This window comes from Cavia porcellus, unplaced genomic scaffold (assembly GCF_034190915.1).
Source record: "Cavia porcellus strain 051 isolate PalLab524CR breed Dunkin Hartley unplaced genomic scaffold, mCavPor4.1 scaffold_120, whole genome shotgun sequence".
NCBI lineage: Eukaryota > Metazoa > Chordata > Mammalia > Rodentia > Caviidae > Cavia > Cavia porcellus.
Genome location: NW_026947603.1, coordinates 551,620 through 577,491, shown reverse-complemented (window position 1 = coordinate 577,491; position 25,872 = coordinate 551,620). Strand labels below are relative to the sequence as shown.

The window sequence follows — 25,872 nt, the reverse complement described above, 5'->3', positions numbered from 1 at the left end:
TTAGCCTCCCAAGTGCTAAGCCAGCCATTTAGGCCGTGATGATGGTACTGCCATAGAACAGGTCTCTAAAAGCTTTGAGGGCTCTCCAAGATGTATTGTTAAGGAACAAGACAAGACGGAGAAGCACGTACACTGCAACTTTCTTCTTGTGCAAGAAGCGATGGCAAGCATGTGTGAATTGTGATTGTGTATTAATATTTTTTTAAAAACATACCATGCAAAGGTAGACTAAAAAGCAACAAGAATGATTATCTTTGGTCACAGGGAGAAGACAGAGGGCAAGAGACAGTGACAGTGCTTGACCTTGGATTATGGCTTCAGTTTGGAAACCATACATACATCACATAAGAACAAGAATCACAAATGGGAAACAACAAGGTAGTTTCTTTTATTATTATTATTATTTAAAGAAAGACAAAACAAAATAGAAAATGGGCAGAAATAGTAATACTTTCAAAGAAAAGAAATAAACAGTAACAAATCACTAGTTGATATATACATATTGTCCCCTCACAAATAGTTGTTCAAGCTACAAAAGTGGAACATATAAATGGGAATTCAACCAGGGAGACTGCAAACAAGTTCTGTTCAACTATCCAACAAAAACTAAGGAATATGGCTGTCAATCCTATACACTTAGACTTGTACATATTTATCCATATCTTCATTTATGTTGGGACCTAACAAAACTTATTAGATTAAAACAAAGATTAATAATATTTTTCGATTTCATGTAATAACACTCCAGAATCAGCACTGGGTAGTGCAGTGCCCCTTTCTTTCCTTCAAAGTATTTGTTCATTTCATCATGTGTCACAAGATCAGTTCTCATAGACTGTTTATAAGTTTTACGCAAGCATGAGTCTTAACATGTATTTCTATCCTTTCTATATTAGAGGGAGAGACAGAACAAAGCAGGACAGAACTAAACATTTTCCTATAGACACATAAAACTAAAAAGATATAAAACTGCTGTATAAGGAGTTCTACCATGGTCACTGTGCTGTTTCTTATTATCATCAAAAGAATTGAGTGTATCATCAGATAAAGTATAACTGAACATATCACTACATAACAGAATTAATAGTAATACAACTTTGTAAATAGTGTAGAGCTACAAAAACAGGTAGTAATCAAATCAGAATGGATATCGTGGTGAATCATTGTCATTTTCAATAAAGTTGTCTATATTCCTCAACTTGATACCAGCAACCTAACAGTTTTGAGTAAAATCTGTCAATAATAAGCAGCAATCAAACAAGTCAGATTTAACTAAGATCAGTCACAATACAACAGTATAAGTCACACAGGTATCCTGATTGAGTTAATAGGAAATTAAAGATGACCACTGTGCTATGTCCTGATATCTTCAGGACAGCTGTCTGTGCCCTCAGATCCAGTGCTTGTATATAAACTAGAACGGAACAAGTTCCAACCAAGCAGAGTGGTGCGAGTAATAAGGATTTTACTTCCTGATACACTATTAGGTATATCTTCTGCTATTTTTTAAAAAAGACTATTCCTCCCCCTTCACTCCCCCAGAATGAACTGTATATTTTTGGTCTCCCCAACACTCACAGTTTTATATTGGGGGGGGGGACCCGCTCTTTACCTGTTTCCAAACTTTCTCACTCCTGGGCTGGATTTATATTTCTTTATTTATTAAAGCCTGTCTGTTGAACCTATCCATAAATACTGGCCCAGTTACCCCTATTACTCTCTGGTTCCCTATCACATCAAGTTCCATTTTCTCATATTTGATTTTGGTCTATATAACCTTCTTCAGGCTAATTATATTTCCTGTAAAAATTTCCTCTTGGTGGCTAATTATATTTCCTGTAAATATTTTCTCTTGGTGGACCCTACCTCTTGATCCACTCTGCCTGAAATTCTTTCTTTTTTAGTGTATCTAGGCCATCTATATTAGAAATTATATCCAACCTTCTTTGCCTCATTTCTGTTGTGCTCTTTTTCTGTCATTAGTTGTCTGTCTTCTTCATTTTACTTTCTGCTTCATTCATTGTGGCCTCTCTGCCACTGTTTCTGGAATCCTGGTACTTTGCTCTCTCTTTAGAATATCCTGCGGTATTCTCTGTAGAGTTGGATTGGTGGTTGCGAATTCTCTCAGTGCCTCTTTTTATCTTGGAAGCACCTTGTTTATCCATTAATTTCTAGGGACAATTGTGCAATCAATCTTGACTGGAGGTTATTGCCTTTCAAGGCTTGGATTATTTTGCCCCACACTCTTTGAGATTTGATGGTTTGTGCCGAGAAGTCTGCTGAAATTCTAATGGGTGTTCCCTTGTAAATTATCTGTTTTTTGTCTTTGACAGATTTTAATATTCTGTTCTTATATTGGATTTCTGGAATCTTGATTATTATATGCCTGGGTGTAGCTCTGTTTTGATTGTAGGTGGCTGGAGTTCTGTATGCCTCATACATCTGAGCATCTTTTCCTTTTCCTATGTTTGGGAAGTTTTCCTTAATTATTTCTGTGAATAGCCTTTGCAGTTCCTTTGTTTGTACCCCTGCTTCTTCATTCAGATTCTTTATTCTTAAGTTATACATCCTCTGGTCATCTTCTAGCCTTTGTATTGTTACTGCTTGTTTCCTTGTTATTTTTCAGAAGTTTTTCCTTTCCTGTTCCTACATTACAAACCTGTCCTTCAGTTCAGATAATCTATCCTTAGTTTCTTTCAAGCTGTTATGCCAGCTTTCAATAGAGTTTTTAGTTTCCTGGTAATCTCTTTGAACCTGCTTCATGTATTCTATGTTTTCTCTATTTTCTCCATCAAATAGTTCTCCCCTTTTTTTATTCTTTCATTCTACCATCTGTTTTTTCTTGGGAGGTGTTTAGCATTTATTTAATTATCCTATTTTGCTTTACTTGTTAAATACTTCACTTTTTAAACTCATCTATGAGGTCCAGAAAATATCACTTATGTCTATTGGTGCCATGTCTGATACTGCATGTTTTCTGTCCTCATTCTCTTTTGCATTTACCTTTCATGAATCAGTGTTCTCAGGATTGGGGACTGAGGACCCTTTCTTGTTGCCTCCTCTTCTTATATTTTTTTGTTCCTCCCATACAGGCATATATAGGAGGCCTAGTTTCTTTCTTTGTCAGTTTCAGTATGTCTGAGGTGCGCTGACTAGGTGGTCCCACCCACTGCAGTATCTGAAAGCTTCACTGTATTAGGGTGCACTGCCAGGCACAGGGACTTGATTTGGGCTAGCCTATTGGGCCTCAGTCCATGGTGTTACCTAGGTCAAGTGCTCCCCACCAATCCTACTTGAGAAGGGAATATCTGACTGAAGTCATTATAGCACCTTGTTCTGGCCAGTTTGCCCAGTCCCAGAATGTCCTGTGTTGGAGCCTCAAGGGAAGGGTCCCTGTTCCTCTCACTCACTTCAGGTCGATGCAGGGCTCCCCGCCAGCTCTGCTCTCAATTCAGTTCACCAATTCCCGCTCTCAGAGTGTTTGTGTCTCCAGTGAGTTGAAACTAGTGGGCCATCCCGGCTGCGCCAATTCAGGCACGGCAGTGGCAGCAAGTTCAATATACGAGTTCAGGTGGCAGCACCAAGATTTTAGCTGTTCCAATTGTAGCACTGGGACTGCATTTCCAATTGGTTTCTCTCAGCTTAGTTCATTCTTTGGTCAGCAATGTATATCTCCCTCTGCTTAGGACTCCCCACACTGCACCATTCCTGGAATCTAAGCTGGATATCTCAGAGAGCCTCTGTAGCTGCTGTTATCTATCTGCCATCTTTTCTTGATCAGCAAGGTAGTTTCTAAATACAAATAAGAAGCTAACGAACCTCATTCTAAACCACAGACTTCCGGTGATGTTAAGGCCCTCATGTTACTAATGAGACCTACAATAAAGACAAAATGAAGCACAAAGAAATCCTGAACTCCCTCCCATGGGACTGTACCTGCCAACATTGGCATTGCTTTTTAAAAGACTATCGTGAAGCCAGGTGTGGTGGCGCACACTTGCAAGCCAGCACTCGGAAGCTGAGGCAGGAGGATCATTGGGAATTTGAGCCCAGTTTGGGCTCCAAATTGAGCTCAAGGCCAGGCTGAACTGCATAGCAATACCTGTGGAAAACCACCCAGATGACTCTCCTTGAAAAGAATAGCTGTCTCCACTGTGGGTAAACTTGACCCTGTCTCCGTGTACTGCTATGTACAGAGCTGGCTGGGTTATTTCTTTGTTCCTCCAGCTGGCTTTAAGCAATAGGAATTGGGCTGGCTGAGGAGCTGCTATGTCATCTTTAAAGCAAAGCAACAGGTCAGTGTCACCTCTCCCAGTGACTCCCAAAATACACGATTGAGCCAGGCGAGATGGAGCATGCTCCATGCTGTCAGCTGGGACTTGGGACCAAGTCTCAAAAAAGAGGCTATGACCTCCCAGGGCAAAAGAATTGAAGCACTGATCCCAGATTATTAGACACTATCTCAGTTGTGTTATGCAGATTGCTGTCTCTGCATATCTTGTCTTCTGCATATCGCAGAGGTGATCTCAGATCTCCTGTCTAGCCCAGCTCAGGCTGTCACATATTTCCCACCACTCTCTCTGTCACTCATCCCCAAGCCACTCCCCTCATGGAGAATTCATAAAACTCATTTTGGGCCCTGGGTGTGGTTTTTGTTTCAGTGAATCACCATCATGGCTGGACTTAGGACTCCTTAGCTCCCTACAACTATATATGCCTTAGTGTCACAGGCAGCCTAATTACTTAGAAATACTATAGGCACTCAGACAGAGTTGGGTCCTCCAAGGAGCCAGTGCCGAAGCCCAGATACCTTGCAACCCTGGAGGAGACACACACCTCTGCTGTGGGCCAGATCCCAAGATAAAAGGCACAACAAATGCAGCCACACCCTGAAGATAAACCTCAGGATCTGATATTCTACATAGGCATCCATCATGTTGAGAAAGCCAGGAGTCATTAATCCAGCCCCTCGACAGCAAAGACTGTTCTGCATTCACACCTCCTTGCTACATGTGATCCCAACTTAATCAGTTTGATCCCAATTTAATCAATTTACCTGAGTAATTATAATCTTATTAGTTGACCATAGGTCTGTCGCACCGCATGCCCACCTTGCAAGTTCCTTTTTCCCCACTCTGGACCCACCTCACCTCATGGTTTTGCTCTGCAAAAGTCCCTGGAAAGGGCAGAGTCCTCGGCCACCCACTGAGGACCCCTTCTATCTCCCTGTCAGACAGAAGCTTTCTGTCAATAAATATATCCTGTTCTTTACTTCTGTTGTGCCTACAATTCATTTTTCAGTTTTAGAGAACACAAATCTCTACTGGGGGCATCTAGTAGATCAGAAGTTTCTTTCCCCTCTATCATTAGTGTCTCTATCACTCTTGCCTGGGGTTGCACTGGAAGAGGTAGATTGGAATTAACTCACTAGAATTCCAACAACTTCTCCTTGGGATTACACATAGAAACCTCCCTGGACAGAGATCAGCACAGAGAATAGGTTCTCTTAAAGATCCAGTCTTGAAAGGACAAAAACGGGCCAGGGACAAAGCTCAGCTGCACAAGTGCCTGCCTGCAAGTGAGAGTTGTGAGTTGAATTCCCGGTACCACCCCCAATAATAATAATAATAATAATCATAGTAACAAAACAAAAACCCCTGTCATGAGTGGAAACACACACGAAATCAGTACACAACAAGCAAATGTTAGACTTTTAGGAACCCAGATATTCAGAGAAAGCAGAATAATATCAAATCAAAGCAGTAAAATTCCTGTGACTTTGAATGTGAGCTGTGTGACCTCATTTGTATCTGTCCATGTGAAAATGTGTTTTCCAGTTTTGTCCCCTGAGAGGCCCAGGAGCAGTGACCACACAGTCCTGATGACTGCTTCGGAACTGGGACAGGGACTTTTTAGAGAAGTGCCAAGTGCCACGGAGGTCAGGGAGGGCCTGGGCCTCTGCCAGCACAGGCAAGGAGAGGCTGAATCAGGTTGGTATCCTGGTCAGGATGTGGGAAGATGCGGGAGCTGTCCTGAAGGGGCCAGGAACTGCACAGTGAGTGCAGAGAGACATGGACGGGGCCAGGACAGAGGCAAAGAAAGGACAGTGAGAAGGCCAGGCCTCTCTGAGGCCTCTGGAGTGGCCAGGGTGTCCGCCCACTCCTTTCACGGACAATAGACGGCAGGAAGTGTGCAAGCATTGACGCTGCCTGTCTGCACCAAACCGTCCAGGGAAGGGTTGGCTGTCCAGAGAAAAATCACTGCTGTTCCACCATGGAGGAGGCCGAGCCCTGGCCCTTCACGAGCAGGGGAAGTCACAGGCCGAAGATGCGCACGGGACTCCAGCAGGGGTCCGGGGAAGGGGACAGGGACTGTGTGTGTCCGGGCCCTCTCAAATCAGGGTAAGTGTGGAAACGGAGGCACGTGCCTCCTAAAGTCAGACACGGGCACCTCTGTCCATCAAGTATTCTTTCCAAGAGAAATAAACATTAGTAAAGTGGGTCTCTATCAACAAGGCTTCTATCTGTGATGCCGACTTTTATGAAGAACAGAGGGCAGAGGAACTGATGTAAACTATAGAAACCAATTCATTATATAAACCTATCACACCGGTCATAGTGGCACATGCCTGTCACCTCGGCATTCAGGAGGCTGAGGCAGGAGGACTGCCATGTGTGTAAAATAACCAGGACAAATGGGGCAGTGGTGATTGATGCTAGTCAAACGGTGAACCCATTTGTCTCCCCAGGGGTAGCTCCATTATTGCAGTCAGCTGCAATTTACTTACTTTGTACACACACACTTATTTGGATGTGTTTCTGTACTCTTCATGTTGTTTCTGCTTGTGTTCTTTAGAACATGACTAATCCCTGGCTCTGCATTTTTTCAAAAATGTTTTAATACACGCAGATGGGATGAACAGAACAAGAGTTACTTTCTTCTCTGAAAAAGGAAAACACTTTCCCCCTTCACTGCAGGGTCCTGCAAGCTCCTCTGTTTTAGAGAATCAAAGTCAGATACGGGCTGTGAGAGTCAGAATTTCTGTGTCGTGAAGGCCTTTAGACGGGTGCTTATAGCACCGACAGTCTGTGATCTGTGTCCCACACACAGTGGAGGCTGGTGAAAATCATATAGCTTTTAAAATTGACCCTATGTCTTAGCCAGTTTTCTCTGGCTGAGACAAAAGACCCAACAACCTAGCTTAGAGGACAAAAGGTTTATTTAGTTCACGGTTTGTGGAAGTTTCAGTCCACTGTCGGCTGGATTCAAGGCAGGGCAGCACACGGCAGAGAGGCAACAGTTCATGGTGGTGGAAGCCATGAGAGAACTAGCAAGACAGGCCTCCTTCTGTCCCTTAGAGCATCCAGACCACTGGGATCTGGGCAGTGCCGATCCACTCAGTGGACTGGCCCAGCACTCACCCACCCTGAACCCCAGCACCCTGAGTCCCGGCATTACACTGCAATCACACAGAGTCAGACACCTCCAAAAAAGAGTCCTACTACCACATGAGGATGTGGGGGGCGTCTAGACACAAACCCTAACACCGCCTCAGGGAGAAATGACATCTTCAGATTGGTCTGCAGAAATTTCTAGGTGTGTGTACTCCTGTAGCTCACCTCTTAGGTTGTGGCATTGCTCTCTTTCATAATGCTTATTTGTCTTGTGATGCGAACAGGCACATACATGGCTCCCAAGTCGTGTTACGTTGGGTAAATATGGATGAGATTTCTCAAAATCGTTGGAGAATAATTTACACATTTCTTGTCAGTCACTTTCTCGTTGCTGAAAAAAAAACACCTAACAATTTAAAGGAACAGAAGTTTACTTTGGTCTGTGGTTTCCATCTGCAGTCGCCTGACTTCATGGAGAAATAAAGATAGTGCCGGGCCCTGGTTGAGTAAGAGGAGCTCAAGCCTGGGCAGTCAGGAAGCAGCGGGAGGGGAGGAGCCAGGGAGGTGGAGCACCACACAGGCCACGCCCCCAGTGACCTGCCCTCCAACCAGGCTGTACTTTCTAACAGCACACTGGGCTATGAGCACACGGGGTGGGGGTGGAGGATTGGTTTATGGAGGAGGGCGGGGCCTCCTCAATCCAATCATATTCCAGAGGCCTCCTCCTAAGCCCAGAAGACTGCTGGGAAACATCCTAGATCTAAACTGTAACGGTAGGCTTCTATAGAACCTAGAAAGACAGGTCAGTTGTGATTGTTTCTAAGTTATAACTATGGCTTATATTTTAAATAAATAACAGCAATAGAAAACTGTCACTTTCCCTGACTCTTGAATTATTGAGAATGTCAACTCATTGTTATCTAAAATAACCCCTACTTTCCTATTGAGCCTTTTGTTTCTAACTGAAGCTGTATTTTGCACACCACAGATTTAAAAGAAGCCTTGTAGAGAATGTGACTCTTGAGTTGAGTTCCCGTAGCTCAGATTACCTGGTTCTGCAGCATGATTGCTGTGGGCTGGATCCTGGCAGGGTGATGCAGTGCATGGAAAGAGTATGGGACTAATATTTACAGTGCTCACACTGTGCTAAATTTCCAGCCTTGTCGATGTTATATAATCATTAAAACAACCTGGTGAAAGGATATGTGTGTCTGATTTCTACTTTACAAAAACAGAAATGGAGACTTGAGAGATTATGTGATTTCTCAATGCCTCTGCTGCTCAAAAAAGGGAGGTTAACCTTGGCTCTGGTTACAAAGCTGGCACCTTCTCCGTTATAGCAAGTCATTTGCATGGCGCGATGTGCATAGTATTTCTCTTTCATTTCTGTCTTCTGAACAAAATACTGCCAGCCAGCCCTTCAGACCCTTCTAGTTTAAGATTCTTTGTGAAATGTGTATTCAGATAAGGAAATCAGTACTGGCTGGCAGATGGTTTTCATAGTCTATGATAAAAGATTTGCCCCTTCCCTAATTTTATTAGTGATAAGGTTGCTTTTTATATTTTGATACATTATTTTGATTGGAAACATCTAGAATATTTGACGTGTTCATCATTTTCCTGGCTCATAGAGCTCTTAATTGTTTATATCATGTAATATTTTAACTTTTGCAAGTATTAGACAATTTTCCAAATAACATGAAATACCAGAATAACATAGTGCAGTCTTTTTTGTTTTGCACCCAAGAGAGAACACAATGAGTCAGCTCATACTTGAGGTTACTTTTATGAGAAATTACTGTTATGTCCCAGGAGGAGAAAACCATGAATTTAGAGGCCATAGAGGAATATCTTCTTTTAATGACTGTCTCTCGTATCAACACTTGACTCCCTCCTGGCCTACAGCATATAAACACACTTTGTTGAATAATTTCTGAGTGCTTTAAGCACCGCCACGCACCAAGTAATTATTTAAGTCTCTTGGAAAAGGCAGAAATGGGTCAAGTGATTTGCAGCAAGTGCTCCATAAATTATACGGTCCATAGATTGATATTTTAAACCCTAGACTGCTGGAGCACTTGACATCCATTTATAAATTTATCATGGTCTATTAAGGGGAAAAAGAATAACACTTTTCACTTTCAAAGGCACTAATTCTTTTTCAGAAACATAGACCTCTGAGATTTACTTTGGTTGGGCTTGATATCCTTCACAGGGGTTAGGTCAGGAAGGAATTTTCTTTCCTAGGGTATCTAAACAAAGCTGAGACCCAAGGAAGCGTCCACGGAGTGCCCCAGATACCGGTCTAACCTTCAAGAGCGTACTGGGTCACCTTCATATGCTGGCCATTTCTGTGACCTGAAGAAATTCTTCCTTTACCACAAAGGCAGATCCCTTGTTCCAGGTATTTTATAACCGTGTTCCTTTGGAACCTGGAGATCAATTCCGTTCACTCTTTCTTGCCGTTCCCAAATTTCTGCTTTTTCACATGCTTTAAACTCTGCACTCCATCTCCTTCCCTCCTCCTGGACCATCTCTTCCGAGGATTCCGTCATCAGCCTTGTCCAGTGCCACCTTGGAACTAGTTTGCTAGTAAACTGATTCTCTTGACTCTTGCTCCAGTTTTTAATCCAGAAAAATCTCTTGGAGGCCTTTTGCAGCTGTCTATGATCAAGCCTCTAATAATTAGCCTTTTTTTACTGCTGTCTTACTTTGACTTTCTCTACTTCTGGTGAAAACTAGATACTGAATTTTATTACAGGCTCACATTAAAAAATAATTCCTGAAATTAAAGATCTCTATGAGGCTAGAGATGTAGCTTCGTGGTAGAGTGCTTGCCTCGTCCTTAAAGGCCCTGGGTTTGATCCCCAGCAATGAAAGAAACAAAGAAAAACAAAGAAACCAAGAAAGAAAGAGAAAAAACAAAAAAACAAAAACCCAAAGCTTCTCCATAAGGCTACACAAAAGTTCTATGTTCCATGCCCTGTGCCATAATTATACTTATTCTGTCTCCTCTTAAATGTTCCCACTTACATGTACTGCACAATAAAATCATTTCAGAACAATTGTTCTTTAGAGAGTTGCCTTTTTCTGCCATTGTGTTTGCTGATACTTTTTCTTTGCATTAGGACATGATTCCCCACTTGTCCTTACTTTTGAAACCCTAATATTGTTTAATGTCCAGTGAAAAGTTTACCTTATTTAGAAAATCTCAGATGTATCCAATCTGAACAAGACATTCTTTTATTTTCCTTTTATTATTCCTTACAGTCTTTTACACGGTCTGCCCTGTATTATTTTTGAAGTGTTTTCCACCTTGCCCTATGCTTTCCACCTCACTCCAAGAATTTTAGGAGCAAGAACCGTCCCTAAGTCATCTTCGGACTCTTGCACGATCTTTCAGAGCTCAGACCATAGCCGCCACCTTAGGCAGAGACGTTTTGCTGACGGGGAACAGAGAAGCACTGAAAAGCACTTAACAAGAAAGTTATTGTCAAGACAAGTAGCGAGATCATGTGGAAATCTAAGTACAGGCTCCGGGTTATGTATGAGACTCTTGGGACCTGGCGCTCGGGAGACATTAGGAAGAGTTCTGTTTTTATGTCTGTTTCCCCCTCAGGAGATGTGTGGCCTCTCTCGTTCTGTCTCCTGCCCTCCTGTGAGACCAGCTTGCTCTGTCTGCAGCAGCAGAGTGCCCACAGTGCACACAGACTCCCGAGGCCTGGTCTCCCAGCTCTCACCATCCCTAGCAGCCTTGCTATGTCTTATTTCAGACCCCACAGGAGTTTATTACAGTCGCTATTTTGAGCAAGGCTATCTTAGTCACTTTCTTTGTTGCCGATACATCCGCAATGTAAAGTAGAAAAGATTTGTTTTGGCTCACAGTTTTGGTCCGCAGTTGGCCGGCTTCAAGGTGGGATGGTGGGGCCAAGGAGCATGGTGGAGGAAAAGGTACTCACATCATGGAGACCAGGAAGCAGAGGGGGAGGGTGCTGTGGAGGAAGAGAAAACCTCTCAGGCCAGGCCCCTCGTGACCTCTTCTGTGAGGCCCAACCTTCTAACAGCACATTCAACTGTAAACTCGCCAGTGGACTGATCCACTGAAGGGTAGAGCACCCTGCGATCCTGATACCTCCTTACAGCCACGCCTCAAATCACATGAGGCTTTGAGGGGACATCTATGTATACACTAAGCTGGCTCTGGCTCCTACCAACACTCTAGAAAATGCTTAGCACAGTAGGTATCCTATGAACTTTGTTTTTTGTCTTTTGGAGACAGGGTACAGTTCAGGCTGGCCTTGAGCTCACTTTGTAGCCCAGGCTGGTCTTGAACTCGCCATGATCCTCCTGCCCCAGCCTCTTGAGTGCTGGGATTACAGGAGGGTGCCACCATGCCCAGCAATGAACATTTCTTTAAAGCTGAAGATCGTTGTGTTATAATGATCTGAAGATCACTGTGTAACAATTTTTTTGAACAGAGGATCATTGTGAAATAAACCAGGCACAGAAAAACGAGCACTGCACGATCTCATACATATGTGAAATCTAAAAGAGTTGATCCCATAGAAATTGCAGGTGGACTGACAGTCACAGAGAACAGGAGGATCGGGGAGAAGGGATGAGGAAGGCTGAGGGTTGGGTGCTCCATCAATTGGAGCTCAGAAGTCCATGTACCAGTGCCCAGTAGGACGACCACAGATAACAACTATGTACTTGGGAAAGCTACGAGGCAGAATTCTGAATGCTTTCACTGTAAATAAGTGATGAATGTTTGGGAGGACAGAAATGTTTTATCTGACTTAAGCATTAGATAATGCACACCTGGGCAGAAACTTGGTATGGCACTCAGTTAGTATGTAGAATATTTTAATATATCAGTTACAATTTTATAAATATTATAAATGCATAACCAACCTCAAAAAGAAGAAAAAAATCAACATTAGAAACAAAAGAATGATTTTGAAACCAGCAAAAAGGTGGGGAGGGGGCACATACAGAATTTGAATAAGAAGCAAAAAACAAACAAACCCCAGCCCAACACCTAATATGAACAAAATTTTGATCAACACTTACTGTGATAACCAGTGTTTATCCTCAAAGAGTATGCTTAGGATAAAACACTTCATTAAGTACTTATCCATTCACAGCTAAGTACACTATTTAATCATTTTCTATTTATGAAATCTATTTGTTCATGCACAGTCTTGTGACTGAATGCTAAAATTTTTTGCTCCTCTATTAGAGGAGGTAAATGAAGGTAAATGAACACTTTTATCTTATTCTTGTTCTGAAGGCTTATGCTTCACTCAGACCATCAGCGTGTCTCTATGAAAAGGAAACAGGAAATCCTAGAAACTAACTTGCGATTGTTAGATTTTTTTTTTAATCTAAAACTCTAAGTGTTGGAAATTCATCTTAAAATCGTGGCTCAACTGTTGCCTGAGCAAGGAATGGCCATAAGCAAAGTCAGCACACTCAAAACATCTTCAACAGCCACCAGCAGAGTGCCTATAATCTGTAGGGGCAAATAGAGAAAAAGGTTACTTTTAAGTGGATATTTTATCATTTTGGTGTGAAAGGTGTCTCTCCTGACCAGTCCACTGTTTAAACAAAAATGAAGGAGAATAAAGGAAGGCCGGGGCTTGGGTGAGGTGGTTAGGTTTGGATTGTGCAAGACGCTCAGCATTATGGGTATGAATTGTTCATTGAGAAAATAGTGAAAAGTAGCTTCCTGTAACCACAGCAAGGGAGGCTGGCGAGCCGGTCTCCGGAGCTGTCCTGCTCTCTCCCCCAGCAGCTTCCTAGGCCGCCTGCCGCCTCCCACTGCACACCCTGTGGGTGACAGTGCACCCCAGCCTGGCCCCCCAGTACACCGCGCCTCCTCTCTCACGCCCCAGGCCCCTCTCATGCCCTCCTCTCCCCACACTGTATTCTGGCAAACGCTCTGCAAATTCTTACCCGCACTCTGACTGGTAGTTGCATTCCCAGTGCACTGACGAATTTCCATGACTGTCTGTCATTTAAAGCTTCTATTTTAAAACGCTGAAGTTACCCTAATGCCGAGAAGAGCAGCGATGTTGTGAAGGGGGGAACAGAATCACTGTTTTAAACAAGATTCTAAAGGACATAGTTCCACAGCTCTGGGTAACGCATGGAACCTTCTGAATCCTCAGTGGTATCCGTTGTGAAATTTACATACTGTGAATGGGTTGCAGTGATTCCGTAAAAGGAGAAAAGTGCTTAGACGTTTTTAATATGTCTAAGTATGTTACGTGTGTGTGTGTGTCCTCACATATATGCATAATAAGACTGTCCTTCCTCACGTGTCCTGCCTGTGAAATTGTCAAATGAGTGGCCAGGTAGGGCATTAGCTAGAGAAACGGTCTCTCAGCAGAGAATGATTGCTCTGTGCCTCGGAGACCACGGCCGAGCACCCAGAGAAACACGGTCACCGTTTAGCCTCCTCCAACGCAGCTGAATGTGAGTGACACAGTGAGAGAACACAGGATAAAGCAGCCTTGCGGGCGATTTCCTCCTATTATGTTCATATGAAAGGAGGGCTGCGAACTCCACATATTTTTTTTCCCAGTTTTCTGTCTCACAGTTTTAATGCGCACCTCAAGCTATGAGCTGAAGGCTGTAAAAAACGAGATGGATGTGTTATCAGGAGATAACCTTGGGAGGCAACCAGGGGCAAAATAAGATCGTCTCGAGTAAAGCCATTTGAGAGCAGGCTATCACATGAACTCCAACACTAGGAAATTATGACCCGCAGGACCTGCTGACAGCCAGGTGCCAGCTGGTGTGTAATCTAAGAGCTGCTGACACAGGAAAAGCATGAAGTGCATTTTATGAGAGACATCCGTGATCACTCTGCCTGCTCCTGAAAGAGAATTCTGTGGAGTTGAAAGGGTCTTTGGGGGTCAAAAGATCAGTCAAGGGCAGGACGGCTGGTCCAGGACACCTTTTTCTGTTTTTGTGGAAATTAACAAGAAGAATTATTTTCCCCAAGTGTCCCACTGTGCCAGGCAGTTATTTAGGACGGGCCTTACACAGCATTTCCCAGTGTGACTGCTGGGGTGGACAGAATTTCACACCACCGAAAAGACATAAATGGCATCAACACCCTCTGCTTGGAAAACTTCCCAAGCTCTTATGGAAACGTCCTGATGGGTGCAGCCGGTAACAGGATTTCTCAGTGAGGAACAGCTCTGTGACAAAAGGGGGCTGGAGCAGCATCAGCGGGAGATAAAGGAAGTCGGACAGTGTTGGGACTGAAAAAGCTGGTAAGGAGCCCACAGAACAAGTTCCGCTGACGTGCCAGGTGGGCTTACTAACCAGGGCTTTCTGGCTCTTGTCACAGGCAGCTGAGCTTGAGAGAAATATTCTGGGCAGTCAGACAGGGCTGGGCCCGGAAGGAGCCAGTGCAGAAGGCCAGATACCTTGCAGCCTTGGAGGAGACTCCTCTGCTGTGGGCCAGACCTCAAGAAAAAAGCCAAAACAAATGCACCCCACCCTAAAAATAAACATCAGGGACTGGTAATCTACATAGGCATCCATCACCTTGAGGAAGCCAGAAGGAGCCATTAACCCAGCCCCTGACCAGCAAGGTCTGTATTCTCTACTTTTTTTGTTTTTGTCATTTTTATTGGTACCAGGGGTTGAACTCACAACCGCACACTTGCAAGGCAGGGGCTTATGCCGCTGAGCTAAATCCCCAGCCCCTAAAGTCTGTATTCTGTATTCACAGCTGTTTGCTATGTGACTGTCCTCCCCATTTGATCCCAACTTAATCGATTTTACCTGAACAGCTACACTCGTAATCTTATTGGTTGACCACACCCCATGGGGTGTCCTTATTGGTCTGTCCCACCTCATGTCCATCTGCCATGCGAGCTCCCAGTTCTCCCCACCTTGGACCCACTTCACCTCGTGCTCTATAAAAGTTACTCGAAAAAGTGGGGTCTTTGGCAACCCACTTGGGACCCCTTCGGTCTCTCCCAGACAGAAGCTTTCTTCCTCTCAATAAATATATTATGCTCTTAACCTCCGTTGTTCCTAAAGTTCATTCTTTGATTTTAGAGAACAGGAACTTGTACCAGACATCTAGCAGATCAGGAGTTTCTCTCACTTGTATCTTTGTGACAACTGTGCCTTTCCATCGGGAGAATTTAAACATTTAGGCACAAGTGCTGTTGAGTATGGAATCAGAGAACTTTAATAGATGGAAGGGAACGGAGCCACTTTCCACACCCCAAAACCACTGCGTGAATGACCTAGACACAACGATGTCACATCCCGGACGTCAAGAGAGGAGCCAGAAGGTCCCCGCTCCCCTGCTTCAAGAAGAAAAGCACCGCCCCCCTCCTTTCTGCAAGAGAATCCTTTCTACTTTCTCCCCCAGAAATGCTTGACTTTGTTTAAAAGTCATCATAACAAATTTTTGCAATTGTGGACAAGTTAATATATATCTCAATATCCCCACGCTACTTATAAAAGTAAGTTTTAAGTTATCATCATCTATTTATTTGATCTGGCACCAAATTTTATTTTGGTATGCTCACAGTCTTCATAATTTGTTATTTGCGTGATGTTTAAGTCTTCAGCTTTTAAGTGTGAAAAGGAACTTTGCTACCTAATTTAAAAATTCTGTGTCATACATTGCTATACACTGAACAGTTTTGCCCACGCCCTGCCCCATGTCCACATTCTTTACCAGCTAGTCAATGGGGGTAAAATAAACAGGATTATAAGGGTTCAGCATTAGAGAAAAAAGAAAGAGTATTTTCTCACAACACATGGAACACAATTTTTCCTGGATAATTTGTTTATAAAGACTCGCTACTTTCCCACCTGTGGGACAAAGGAATGTTTACCCAGCAAATGTGCGTGTCATGTGATAATCCACCAGGGCACTTAACATTCTCAAGAGGACTGCAGTATGGTCGGAGCTTTGAGGGAAAGTTGGTTTGGTTTTTGTTTCTGTTTTAGTTTTTCTGTTGTTTTTTGCTAACTTCACTGTTTATGATCATTTTTTTTTAATCTTTTGTCCGTGGAAAGCTAGGATTTTATAACATAAATATAGAAACAATGTTTTGCTTTGGACTCCCAGCTTGAAGAAAAAGGGAAGCCCAATTTTCTCTTCCCTGATTTTCTTAGGAAGGAAAGGGATGTTCATTCTTGTTCATTTCAAAACTGTCCCCTTGCGTGCTGAGAGCTGAGCCTGGCTGATTCGGGTTAGAGTTAGGCTGTGAAACTAAAGGAAACACAGTGTCCACAGCTCCTACCGTGACGAGAAGACAGGACCCTCCTGAAACAGCAGGCACGGGGGATTCGGAGATGATGACACCTGGAAGGGTTACGGGGCCCAGGGCAGGAGTGCCCTGCTCTCTTCCCAGGGTGCTGAGCCCCAGGAGCAAGGGACGAGAGTACAGCAGCTCCAACCCGGCCCGACAGCCCGGGGACGGTGCAGCAGCGTCCGGCACCCACCTGGTCCAGCGCAGCAAGGCAGTGACCGGGCCGTGAATTCTGAGGACTGCGTCCACCCTGGGTAAACTGAAGGATGGCGATTGTGTGTCTGCCAGCTGTGCTGTGAGCCCGATCGACACCCCTAAAACTGGTAACATACCCGGGTAGCTACTGCTTAACGGCATTTTCAGACCCAACCACAGTTCACTCGGTACATTCTGAGTAGGGAAGTCTGCACTAAGGGCCCGTGGACAGATGAAGGCAGGCCCTAAGGAGCGCACAGATGTCCCTGAGGAGGAGGGGTTCTGCCCCCAGGACACAGCGGCGGGTTCTGCCCCCAGGACACAGCGGCAGCTCCTCGCTAGTCCCCAGCCGCAGCCCACCTTGCAGATTTCTGGTTTGTCAGTCTTACTTGGTGCAGGCTGATTCCCTAAACTAAACCTTTCTTTCTGCACACACTCACACGATTGACCCTGTTTTACTGAAGACCTCCTGAACAATACAATAGAAAAGTCTACAGTGCCTCCCTCCCTGTAGAGGAGGCCGGGGACCCCTATGCGGGGACAGAAAGTATAGGGAGAAGAGCCGAGCCCTGGAGACCAGAAGGCCAAAGACACAGGAGCTCCTGGACCAACGTACATGGCAGCAACAGCCACACAGGGGAGCACACCCAGGAGGACACCAGCTCCCAGCATTCAAGGGCCAGCACAGACTGTCCACACCACAAAGCGAGGGAAGACCCCAGAAACAACATAGAGTCGGTCAACACCCCTAGATGCCCATGAGAAAGATGCTCCTCATTACACAGGCGCGGCAGGAAGAAGTAACTGGAGAGAGCAGAATAACAGTCTGTAATACTATCTGTGCTCTGATAGATACGGCAACAGTACACGGGGCTGATGCTAAATATGCGATTTTAAACATGAACCTTCACTTACGTGATGAAGTAAGTTTACGCCTTCCTCATCACGGAAGTCTGGAGTCTCTGGATTAAAGATAATGGTAACGCATTGACCACGGAGGTTTTATATGAATTCCAGCATGTTCCAAAGTCCGGGCTCTCCAGCTAAGCCAGCTACTGTGGATCTCTATGTAGCTATACTTTTTAATCCTAAAATACTTGGGTGTGTTCCTTTGTGTGTTTGTTTTTATAGACTTGTAAAAATAGATTTATTCTTAAAATAAGTTTAGGCAAAATAAAGCAGAACACGCAGAAGTTTCCTGTATTCCTCCTACCCTCCCCCTGTACAAGGCAGGGATGGATAATTTACACTAATGAATTTACACCGACACATCAGTGTCACACGAAGACCAAGGTTCACAGGAGCGTTCGCTCCTGGTACTGTATACTCCATAACTCTGAGCAAGTTGCACCCTTTCAGGATCACACAGAATAACACGACAGCCCTCAAAGTCTGCGCTACCCATTGAGCTCGCCCTCCTCACCAGCTCCTCGCAGGACCACTGATCGTTTTACTGTCTCTACGGAATTGTGTCTTCCAGAATGTCATATATCTGCACTCAGACATTGCATGGCCTTTTCAAGTTGGCATCTTAATCATTTGAATTTAAGTTTCCTGCAGTGTCTGTCCATGGGTCCAGAACTTACATCTTTCTAGCTTTGTGTGTGAAAGTCCATTGTCCAGATTACCACAGTTTATGAATATTCACCCACTCAGCCACTGCAGGACGTCCTGGTTGTTTCCAGGCTTTAGCAGTCACGAGTTACCATTCTGTATAGCCACCAGCACATTTGTGAATGGATATGGCTTTCAACTCTTTGTGAAATCTCACAAAGAGAACAGCGGCTGGATCAAAGGGCAAGAGAGCTGGGGACTCATGGAGAACTCGCAAACTGTCTTCAGAAGTTGCTGTACACTTGGTACCCCCACCGTCAGCGAATGAGAGATCCCGCTGTGCCGCACCCCTGTCAGCACTGACATCATCACTGATCTAGATTTTGCCCGTTTTGATAGATGTATAACGGAACCTCGATATTTTAGTGTGCGATTCCTTAGTGTCATTTGGTGGAAGCATCTTCTCCTATGGCTACTTGCCGTTTGTTTTTCTTGTTTGAAGGGTTCGGTACCTTCCTTTCAACTCATATTTTTAAATTGAATACAGGCAGAGTTAGACTCATCTACCTGTATAATATCCTTGAAGTAGGTTTGTTTCCTAGATTCCAACTCTTTGCACCTTAATACTAAAGATCCAGGGTTATTTAATTGGGAAAACCAAGTCATTCATTAATCATCTTCTCTTTAATTTGAAGGAAAATCTAAAACAGATATTTCTCTCAGGAAGAAGCCAGTGCATCTGAAAATAATACCACATACTTCAGCTGGCCAAAAATTTGGGCCCACTGAGACTGGCCTTGGTCACAGTTTCACTTGCAAAACACTCACAGGACATGGTCGTTCTCACCACCCCAAACTCTCTGCATGACTAGCTTTAAAAGTCCAGGCTCTTCTTTAAGTTGTCACTTTAGTTTTATGAGAGGAACCTTCACCTGTTTGGAATGCTCTTGTATTGAAACCTCATCAAGTTTATGATGGAGGAAAACAAGGATCAAATTTACTGCACATGCTGACTCATGAAATTATTTGACTAACTATTAGCATTGGACTGCAAAGACTATTACATTCTAATAACCAATTGACGTACAAATAAGTAGCAAGTCAGGGATATTTGTCTTCTAAAAAATGTTACATCAAAAGCCAATAAAATCCCATTGGGGAAAGTCATAAATAACTTACTAAACAATGTTTTCCTATAAGCATGGTTTAAATATGAAATAGGTTGTTAATGGTTCCCAAGCACTTTCTAATAAATTGACAGGCAGAGCTATTAAGGACAGTAAAGATGCTCTCATATAGGAAAAGAGGACACAAAAGTAAGTCAGGTCAAAATATCCTGAGCCACCAATATTTTAGATAAAAATCAGATAAAACACTACATGATGATCATTAGATAAACACCTTACATGCTTTTAACCTATTAAAGTTAACATTAGTGACCCACACATGTACCTAATACTTGAACAGATGCTGAGAATATTTTAAAACTTTTTGAAAAGTGAATGTAGTTCTATCACATCACATCACCAAAGATAAAATGACCAGCAGGCTGCAGCCAGGAAGAGTACAGGGACCTCTGCCCTGGCTGTGCCTCCTACCAGCTCTCTGCATTTTGTTCCCCTTTAGCACAAGGGCACGGAAGCCCCGACCAACTGAGCAACCTAATAATCCTGGATAAGGCCAACGCCCTGGGAGAGAAGGCAAGCACTGGAGAGCCAGCAGCTGCCGGGAGAAATAACGGATGGGCCAGCAGTGCCGGCCCCAGGAAGCCCACAGCTGTTGCAAACTGCAGAACCACCAAAGTGTTCCTCCAGCAGTGACTCCTTCATGGCGGCGGGAGTTGGAGAAGGAACAGTGCAGAGCCGCCACACTGCCAGAGAGAGGAGACTCAGCCACTGTCCAAGCAGGGGCCGATTATCTGGAGCAGAGCCACAGAACAGGTGCAATCCAGCTTCACTCCAGGACTTCCAGTGATGCCCTGTGACAGTGACCGGAGAGAGGCAGTCAGGAGAAATGGCAGGGAGGGAACCAGGACTAGGGACAGGTCCCCTGAGAAGTTCAAGCTCAGGACAGGAAGGACAGGGAAGCGCACTTTGTGATGGGAGCCCAGGCCCAGCAGGTGCAGCTTCAGAGAGGGCCAGGGGTCTGCATGAGCCCTGTGCCACCAGCCATGTCTAGCAGAAGCCACCTGTCTGGCCATTTCCCTGTTCACCACTGTGAGCAGGAATACCTCTGGACTTGAAAAGTTGCCACGGCCCAGGGTTCTTGGACAGAGGCCTCCAGAGGAGTTGAGGGGACCTCACAAACCCTCAGGCTGTGACACCAGGCAGTGAGGACTGTGGCTTGCTGGACTCCAAGGCTGCAAGGCCCGGAAGGAAATCCCTCATCTGGAAATACAGAGGAATGTATTTTTCTCTTGTATTTAAACCTCATGGGGGGTGTTTTCTGCTGTATTAAAGTTTTGCTTTGTTTTGGTGTTTGCAGTTTTGGTTTGTTTTGTTTTACGACGTGATGTGAGGTGAGCTGAGGTGAGATGACAGGATCTCACTACACAGTGAGCCTTGAACTCAACATATAGTTCAAGCTGGCCTCAAACTCCTGCTGACCCTCCTGCCTCAGCCTCCTGGGATACTGGGATTATAGGCATGTACCTCCAGGCCCTGCTGGTCTATGCAGGGATTTTTTCCATGTATCTATTTTATTTTTTCCTTATTATTTTTTTCTCTTTTTCCTTTTGTTTGTGCTGGTTTTTTTTCTTCTTTTTCTTGCTTATTCCTTTTCTGTTGCTTTTATCTAACACTATAAATTTCCTTTTACTCCTTAATAAGATCCCTTACTTCATTTGTCTCACCTCCTCATCATCCACTGCTTAATTTTTTCAAATGCTTCTATTCCCTACCACCTCTTTTTACTAGTACAATCATTAAGCTTTATGAATCTTTAGGTAGTTAACTTCACACTATTACTGTTGAATACTGTTCGATGGTTAGTGGAGGTAAAGTTGCTTCATTTCAGTAAATATTCAGTAGAGGCCAATATTTGGTTTTGTGTCCATTTGTACGATAATTACAAAACTCTTTTCTGCAGTTAAGGGTAGTACATTACTCATTTGCTGGTATGTCACTATGCAGGTGCCTTTCACATGATTATCACTGCTGATTTTATTACTTTAGCCAAGGTACCATAAGGTAGTTGCTGCCATCAATCGGTTTACTCCGTGTACCCATGTCTGGGTCACTGTGGTATCAGAAACAACCCTACGGCCCATGCCCAGGGTGCAGGCACTGAGCCAGGGCACCACAGCCTCCCTCCCAGGTAAAAGGGGCTCTGAGGGGGAGCAGAGACCAGCAGCTTCAAGCCCCGTGTGCATCACTGAAAAGCAGGTGCTACCTACAGAGGGCTACAGACTGGCAACAGTCTTCCACTGCAGTCAACCTGCAGACCTCAGCACACACACACACCCAACACACATACACACACACAGAGAAGAACCAAAAACAGAAACATGAGACCCTAACGAAATGCCTCCCCAAACTACCTGAAGCTGATCCATGGAGCACTAGGGGAAATCAAAAGCCTCACAGCTGAACTGTTCAGAAGGACAACAGAGGAAAGAAAAAGTAGATCAATATGGCACTTGGTGAGCCTTAAACAGAAGTGACCCTAACAGACAAAACTGAGTGAGCCTACAGGGGGCGCTAATGAAAGGCCAGCTGAGCTAAACAATGGGACGCAAAACATAAATGTCCAGTGTAGGAAAGGACTTGAGTTCATGAAAAGGCACCAAAGACAAACCCAAGAGATTAAAGACTCTATTGAAGGTGTGGGCAGCGGGACCTGCGTGAGGTAGGCGTCAGAATGAGAGGCAGGCAGCTGTGGGTGACCCGGCATTGAGAGATCCCTTAAAGGTAACCAGAGGACGTGGGAAATGGGTCCAACCGCCATCCAATGGCACAGAGGAGACAAATGCACGATTAACTAGAGCTAGTAAAAACCAGGAGACAGCGCAGACGGCACTTTAAAAACAGTGTGCAGAAGTAACACCTGAAAACTTTCCACGAACAAGGTAAGAAGTAGGCACACAGACAAGTGAGGCATATGGAACCCCAAATCGCCATGATGGAAAGAGAATCTCTCGAAAACACATCATCGTTGGAGTTCCAGGACGCTGACACAAGGACAGACTCTTTTGTTGTTGCCATTGTTGTTGTTGTTGTTGTTTAGTTTTGTTTTGCTTTTTATACCAGGGGTCAAACTCATGATCTCACGCTTGCCAGGCAGGTGCCTATACCACTGAGCTAAGTCCTTGGTCCCTAAGAACAGAATCTTATAGCTGTCCAAGAAAAGGAACAAATCACTTCTAAAGGTAAACCCACTAGAATCACAGCAGACTTCCTGACACACACCTTAAAGGACAGGAGAGCTTGGAATGAAATGTTCCCTACTCTAAAAGAAAATAACTAGGGCCCCCTGCACAGGCAAGGAGAACCAGCACTCCCAAGATCTGGCCACAGTGGGACTCAGGCAGTTTATTCTTCTGCCCTCTTGGTAAGTGCCCCTGGCGAGGGCCAAGAGGAGAACCAGCACTCCCATGAGCCTACTGGCGTGGGGACTGAGAATCAAACACTACCGTCTCCATAAGCAACTGGAGACAGATGTCTCAGCATCTCTTGGGAGGATGACCATATGCAGTATTAGCAAATATAGGGGATTCTTTTCTATCTTCTGTTTGATGGCAAAGGCTGTTTTCACTGTTTTGTTTTGTTACGTTTGTTTTGCTCCATTCAATACTCTCTTTCAGTTGGTTTTATAATGTTCTGTATTTGGTTTGACTTCACTGTACCTGACTGAATGGACAACTATTGGGAAGATAACGAGATATACTATGGAGCCTATTACTGTTATCCTGGTATCCTGCTGTGAAGTTCTGTACCAATTTCACTGCATTGTCTCGACTGGCTTTGTTCTGTCTTGTTCTGTAGTATTTTTACTACTTTCAAAATAAAAGTTAAAAAAAATAACTTTCAACCTGGAATAAAAGAACATGCAAAAATACCTTCCCAAGTTGATGGAAAAATCAGTTATTTCCATAATAAAGAGCACCTGAGGAAATTCATGACCACCAAACCAGCACTTGGAAAGTTCTGAGAGATCCCAAAAGAAGTGAGGCGGCATGTTTACGCTAATGGACAAAGGACCTCACAGTGCAGGGACAGAACGCTGCCTCTGAAGTCTGCCTGGTGCTTCCTGGGTGCTGCCGTGGCGCGGGTTAGTGGCCCCACACGCCTGAGAGTCGGAGCTGAGGTCTGCAGGCTGTGTGCTGCAGGCAGCTGTGGAACCTGGGTCAAAGGCGGTGGCGGGAACTGCCGCCTTCCTCTCTCTCATTTCCCACCAGGCGAACGGCTTCCTCCAACACAGGCTCCCTCCGCTGTCCTCAGGCCAGAAACCCAGCCAACCTCGGGCTGAAACCCCCAAGGCTGTGAGCGACAGTCAACCTTGTCTCTCTATACGCGTATGTATTCTGGACATTTGTTACAGCAACACAGTATGTGTGTAAGAACTAGATCTCACTTACATACACCTCCATACACGGCAGGATAAAATATATTTCATGCTAACTATAATACTTTAAAAACTGAAAACTGTAGGTAGAACAGCAAGAATTTTTCTTGAGTCACTTTTTATTCCTTCTACGTTTGAGGAGAATTTTCTAACCACATAATTGTTATTTATGCAGTTACACTCATTGATTGCCCAATTTTGCTCGGGGAAGATCCACAAAATATATTGTCTTAGAGACTATTTTTTTTTTAAATAAATCACATAATCCTAGAACTGCGCATCTCCGAAAATGAGGCTAATTTAAACTTGGATGTATAAACTGTGGCATGCCTGTTCCTTAGCCTCTTGGGATGAGAATGCCTCTGAATACCTGTGTGTCAACAAGCTTTTAAACTGTTTTCAGAACTGATGAAGGTTTGAAATATTTTTCCAAAATGTGGTGCAATTGAAGTCTCTATTATTATATGATATCAATGAATGTGTAATACAAAAAAGATCTTTAAAAGCTATTTTTTCACACTAATTTTGCACAACTTTTTGTTGCTTGAGGCAGAAATAACAAGACATGGTATTAATTTCTGACATTAATAATACGAATCTTTCAAAAAACTAAAAAGATGAAAAGGAGTGTAGTAGTATAATAACGTCCAAACTTTGGAGTCTGCTTGTTTTTACATTTTTCAAATTAAATGAAATCTATTCATGTAAGACACACATGAAATAGGCCAATGCATTTTTAGGCGCACAGCTAATGAGTTTTTACAAACCGGAGCCCACGCAAGTACACCCTTCCCAACTGGTCCTTCCGCTGCCAACCCACGGGAATGGATACCAGCCTTTGGGCCTGGCTCCTTTTGCACATTATAATGTTGTTAAATTTACTTATGTAGTTCTGTAGTTTCTTCTTCTCACTGATGTATGATGGCCCACTATAAGGACCATGAGAATCTATTCACCTATTGGCCAACATATTAGTTCTTTTCTAATTTGGCCTATCAGGAATAAAGCTGCTATGAAGATTTGCATACAAATCTTTCTGTGGATATATATTTTTATTTAACTTGGGTAAATATCAAAGGTTGAAACTGCTAAGTCAAATGTTAGGTGTATGTTTAACTTCCTAACTAACTATTGAGCTGTTTTCCAAAGTCATTGTGCCATTCTATACACCCATCCATGTATCCAAATGTATTTGTTACATGTCCTTGCCAACACGTAGGACTTTAGCTTTATGACTTACTACTGTATTAGGGTTCTCTGGAGAAAGAGATATACATTGATAGATAATTATACATGAATTATATATATGTACTATATGTAATACATACCAAACACAAAGTTCAAAAAAGACCAATATCTCCAATGAAATGGAAGTCAGAAAGAGGCCACCATCACTGTCACCATCACCATCACTCTCACTATCACTCAGCTTTGCTGACTGTTTGCATGCTCCAGTGATTGCACAGCAGCCAGTCACCCAGGAGGCAATCCGATGACTCAGCCTCCAATTCAAACATCCATCTTGTTGGGCACAGGCGCTCAACACACCCCGCCCGGGACAATAAGACCACGTCAGCTTCCGCAATGCGTTACGTCCCTCTCTAAACTAGCCACCCCGTGCGCACCTCGTGCTCACTCCGTATTCGCCCCGTGCCGACTCTGTGGCAACCCCTGATTGGCCACAGCTGGGTATAGTAGCCAGAGCCTGCGTCCCATTCCAGCCCTGCTTCCTTGTGGCGGCCTGTGATTGGTCACGGCCGAATATATAAACCAAAGCCCGCATAAATAAAGCGGCAGTTCCTGTTACCACCTGAAGTGTCTCCTGTCTCATTGGGGGGCTGCGCCGGTCACATCTCACCCGGAAACTCTCT

At 44.0% G+C, this 25,872-nt stretch overlaps 1 protein-coding gene across 8 annotated transcripts in view; it reads right to left on the bottom strand.

Annotated features, from left to right (window-relative positions):
* The window catches only part of LOC101787695 (endogenous retrovirus group K member 7 Gag polyprotein-like), a 98,491-nt gene that overhangs the window by 33,050 nt on the left and 39,569 nt on the right, over nucleotides 1-25,872 (bottom strand). For 4 of the 8 annotated variants that reach the window (XM_063244518.1, XM_063244514.1, XM_063244521.1 and 1 more), the window contains exons 3-4: nucleotides 11,278-11,386; nucleotides 7,620-7,785 (exon numbers count right to left, since the gene is read on the bottom strand). The exons of 1 other annotated variant lie outside the window; for it this stretch is intronic. The gene's annotated coding sequence lies outside the window, so the exon portion shown is untranslated. Of the gene's footprint in view, nucleotides 1-7,619; nucleotides 7,786-11,277; nucleotides 11,387-13,352; nucleotides 13,506-25,872 lie in introns of those variants that run through there. 3 more of the 8 variants (XM_063244519.1, XM_063244520.1, XM_063244517.1) reach the window with 3 other exon arrangements.